This window comes from Papaver somniferum, chromosome 8 (genome assembly GCF_003573695.1).
Source record: "Papaver somniferum cultivar HN1 chromosome 8, ASM357369v1, whole genome shotgun sequence".
In the NCBI taxonomy this organism is placed as follows: Eukaryota; Viridiplantae; Streptophyta; class Magnoliopsida; order Ranunculales; family Papaveraceae; genus Papaver; species Papaver somniferum.
Genome location: NC_039365.1, coordinates 145,570,077 through 145,575,603, shown reverse-complemented (window position 1 = coordinate 145,575,603; position 5,527 = coordinate 145,570,077).

Sequence of the window (5,527 nt, the reverse complement as noted above, 5' to 3'; positions counted from 1 at the left end):
AAATAGGTGGTTCAGTCTTCACTTACCTTTTGTTGTTGAAGTTTTCCAAAAACCTAGGTTGATCTTCGCCTTCAAACGGTAGAACGAAAATGATGACTGGCACGTTTCTCAACTACACTATCCTAGACCGAGACTTAACTAATTGTATACTAGAAATCAATACATAGTTTTGACAACAAGATTTATATAACAACACTTGTGAGTTCGACCGAGCAATGCTCTAACAGGGGGAGTTAACTAAGGATGGGTCTTACTAGAGATCCATGGAGTCGTTCCTAGTAGTGATCCTTGGGACCGGTCCTGGTAAAGATCCTTGAAAACGATCTATCCTACTATATGTCCTCGAGATCGGTCATAGTAAAGATCCTTGTTTAATAAATTGGTTTAAGAGTAGATCCTTTGACCTTTTTCCAACTAAGATTTTTTTCTGCAATTCTACTTCCTTTGACAATCTAATTATTAAACAAAGTTTCTGAGGTATGGAATCAACCCAAAAGCTCAACACAGTAAATAATAACAAGTTACCAATTAGTGTCATGTCGAATGTATGAAGTCCAGATAGCTAAACTATACTTCGTAACCAATATTCCCAAGTTGTATAAAACAACTAGTATATGCTTCCTTGACACTTTGACAATAGAATTTCCAAGTCAACAATAACTGGAGACAAGTAAATAAACTATTACTCATATGATTTGTTGTCAATATAAACTTACTTGAAAGAAACGAAGATATAAATGGAACAAGTCAAGTCTGTGTTATTAACCTCGAACTGAATAAGGATGTGCTTATTAATGCCGATACGTCTTCAGCTTCTTCGGAGTAACACGAGAAAGTCTTAACATTTTTATTGTTCCTAGTCTAATCTAACAAAGTCGACTCTAGTAATCAAATCAAGCATTCTCGAGTTTGGGAACTTAAATATGAAAACCAAACTTAACATACCAACACTTGGTGGGTTCTACCGAGCAATAGTCTAACGGTTTATTTTCAAGTTTTTCAAATCCCAATGGTAATCCAACTCACATACCGAATTACTCTTGGATGACGACTAATATTAGCTAGCATACAACATATACTTTACTAATAACACACTAGTGGAAATTAGCCGATTTAAGATAGTCAGGTAGCGTTTAATGAGATAAATGTCACTTTCAGATTATCGCTGAAAGTGTCGTAGAAAGACTAAAATCATGATATAAAATGAAGAATCATAGAGAGAGAGAGAGAGGTTGAATAGTTTAGTTATTACCACCACCTCTTCTCTTGATAGTGAACCCTGAAATTAGAAATCCCTAGAATCAAAATACCCTAAACAAGCAGTTGAACTAAAAGAACGATGAAACAAAAAGCGATAAGAAATTGAGCAAAAGAGATCTACCTTTTCTGATGTGGAGATGGATAATAACCTTAACGGTGAACCCTGAAATCAAAAAACCCTAAACCAATAAAACCCTTAAACATATAGTTGCACCAAAAGAATGATAAAAAAAAAACGAGATGAGATTGAGTGAAAGAATTTTACCCTGAATCATAAAAACATGATCCATCTTTCTCATTCAATTCCAGAAAACCTTCTTTCATAATAAATCAAAACAAACCCAGCATCGGATCTTCAATAAATCAAAGCCTTATTTAAGAAAATTCCCATTAAATGAAAATAAATTAGAGCGTCATAGTTAGTTGAATCAAGGGGGTGAGGAGGAATGAGAAACTGTTTTTCTCTTATGATCCTTCGTTGTTGTTGGATTTTTCATCCGTGAAGGTGAGGGAGAGGGATAAAGATAGAAAAAGAGAGGAATGGAGGCGGAGGATAATGAGTTTCTCTCTCTTCTATGGGTGGGATAGATAGGGTTGGGGTGATATTTTGATCCTTACGTTTATTATTTTTTAGAGTAAATCCTAACCGTAGAAGGTGGAATATCCTACCAACAAAACTATACTATCCAAGTGACGTTGTCTAAGTCAACAAAAGTCTTTACAGAATAACAATCTGACTTTAGTCAACGACCATAAAAAAGTATCGTAGTCTAAGTCAACAACAGTCCCTACACAACGACAGTTTGACTTTGGTCAAGGGCACTTTTCGTGTGTGGTTTTTTCGCGATGTGTAATTTGTGTCATTCCATGATGTCTCAGATAGCCCATTTTCCACTAGTGACAATAACAGATATGCAATCTTATGGGATATGACAAGCATATAAATTTGAATATCTAAAATACAATAGTTCGGTTTGGTGTCTCACCTTGAGTATCATGGAAAATACTTGAACATTAAGTAATCAGAGTTTAACACATGTTCGAATACTATGTCAACATCTTATAAACTTTCCGTTTTAACCCAAAATTGTTTTTGATATCTACAAAAACCCTTAAGTAGTTGAGAAACAGAAAATGTATTATTATATAGGATCGGTCCTGAAAATACGGGGGTCTAACAACCATACCCAACAATTCGTTTGGCAATATGAAAGGACTTACTCCAATATACTTTCTAGATAATCACTAGACAGTCAAACTCAATCAAGAGAAAAGTATATCAAAGAGTTTAATATCTATAACTCTTAATTCAATCCGCAATCAGCAAATAGAAATCTGCGAGCCCGATTGAATATAAGAGGAGTAAACTTGAACGGTACCAAAGACCAATGTTCAAGGATCAATAAATCTGAATCAACAACCAAAGGTTGGATTTCCTAATTGATCGATACAACGCACAACCTGTGATATTTCAATTATATAAAAAAATATAATGCGGAAAAGAAATAATACTGACACCAGAATTTTGTTGACGAGGAAACCGCAAATGCAGAAAAACCACGGGACCTAGTCCAGTTTAAACACCACACTGTATTAAGCCGCTACAGACACTAGCCTACTACCAATGAACTTCGGACTGGACTATAGTTGAACCCTAATCACTCTCACACTGATTCAAGGTACAGTTGCGCTCCTTACTTCTCTGATCCCAGCAGGATACTACGCATTTGATTCCCTTAGTTGATCTCACCCACAACCAAGAGTTGCTACGACCCAAAGTCGAAGACTTGATAAACAAATCTGTATCACACAGAAAAGTCTATAGGTTTGAATAAATCTGTCTCCCGCAGAAATACCAAGAGTTTTTGTTCTGTTTTGATAAATCAAGATGAACAGGAACCAGTTGATAAACCAGACTTATATTCCCGATGAACAACCTAGTATTATCAATCACCTCACAATAATCTAAATCGTATGATAGCGAAACAAGATATTATGGAATCACAAACGATGAGACGATGATGTTTGTGATCACGTTTTATCTCACCTATCGGAGAAAATAATCTCGAGCAAATCTCAGAGAAGATAGTACTCAAACGATAGAATCGGGCAAGATCGGAACACACAACTACGAGAGAAATAGTTGGGTCTGGCTTCACAATCCCAATGAAGTCTTTCAAGACGTTAACCAACAAGGTTTAGGAAAACCTAAGGTTAAAGGAGAATCAACTATAGCTTATGCAACTAGTAACACACAAAAGTGTGGGATTAGCTTTCCCAGTTGCTAGAGTTCTCCTTTATATAGTTTTCAAATCAGGGTTTAAAATCCAAGTTACCTTGGTAACAAAGCATTCAATATTCACCGTTAGATGAAAAACCTGATTCAACCAAGCTAATATCTTTCAACTGTTAGATCTAACTTAGCTTGTCACATACAAATGAAATGTACCCTCATTTAGGTTTATGAACCGTACCCAAACGCGCACACTCATGTTGGCTCTCAACCGAAGTTATCCATATGATAACTCTCATATCAACCATATTCATCTTATCCATAACTAGTTCAAATGACTCAAATGAAACTAGTTAAAGAGTTGTTCAATTGCTACATTCTCATATAAGTATACAAGAACACGATCAAAACAAAATAGGTTTGATTCACTTGAATCAATCATGAACATTATAGCAACGGTTTGTAAAGATTGCATTCCTTATGATTTAAATGTTTAAGTTCATGAACTGACCGATTTGATAAAGTAACCAGCTTAAATATGTGTACGGGTATGCGTACTTAAGCAATCGGATTTGAGTTTGTTTTAGCTTCCAAACTCAGCAGAAATTTTCGATTTGAAAACTTCCGCCAGAATGCGTACGAGTACGCATACTTAAGGTGACTAGTTAAGAGTTTGTCAAAACCAAACTCATCGGAAATTTTCGTTGGAAAACTTCCGCCAGTATGCATACGGGTACGCATACTTAACCTGTCTCCTTCACCAATTTCGTATACACACATATGCATACGCTTGGCTTTCGGTTTATGGATTTATACACTAATGCGCGAACACATTATATATGTTTATATCTAAAGATGGTTACATAATCAACTCTTCATTTCAATCATTGAAACTTTCTTAGAGGACGTTATATAGTTGTTGTTCACAAACTATTTTTCTCAAAGAAATTTTCAAGTTATTGAAATTATCATAATGACACATTCCAAGACAATACCAAATGATTGTATCACACAAACCATGTAAGATGTAACTCGGCAATTTTCATATGATCTTATTAGAAATTTCGTCACGAATGTAAGATGAATTTGGACGAAGCGAAGTCTTACCAACACATATTCCTAGAAATATATAAGCGAGATAAACTCAGCTCGAAATATCAAATTTGTATAACAGAAAACTATATCGTAACACGACTTATGTCTCAATATAGGAGATAGAGTAGAAATAGACTTTCCAAGTGATAGATCAGTTTCAGTCTCCACATACCTTTTATCGATGAAGTTTCATAAGATCCCCTTAGTAGTTCTTCGTCTTCAAGAGATGAACGTCGTGAAGTATAAAGCTCAACTACACAATCCATGTCCTAGTCCGAGACATCTAAATAGGCTAGAAATCAAGGCTCATAGTTTTGGTCACTAACATTGACAAACATGCTTGAGATAGCAACGCATGCGAGTTCGACCGAGCAATACTCTAACAATCTCCCCCTTTGTCAATTTTAGTAACAAAACTATCAATACATATGGATTACAAAATAAATAAAGACTTTGTAGCTTCTCATCCAAATGCTTGATCTCCTTGGCATCTTCAACACGAATCGAAATCTTCGTCAGTTCCAAGTACTCCATGATTCCAAACCATATGAAAAACCACTCCCCCTTACATAATGATCCGTAAACCATATGTATTTGGAGTATGAAACTACACATTACTTCTCCCCCTTTTTGTCAATAAAATTGTCAAAGGTACGAAAACTAGTGGGATCCTCATGAAATTTCCATAGAGATTCTTCATGACCAAAAGAGAACAACATACCAAAAATTTTAGATGCAATCATAAAGCCGAAGTTAAATGCATTCATCAAGGAGTTTATAAAGATATAAGAAAACCCCTATAAAATTACACAGCCGCACTCCCCACAAAGATAAGGCGATTAAGCACAAGTTCAAAAAGAACTCTCCCCCATAAAATGTCATTCCCGAGAGAACAACAAAGGCGACCTTGCTTTTACAAGAAAAGAAAGATTTCTTTGG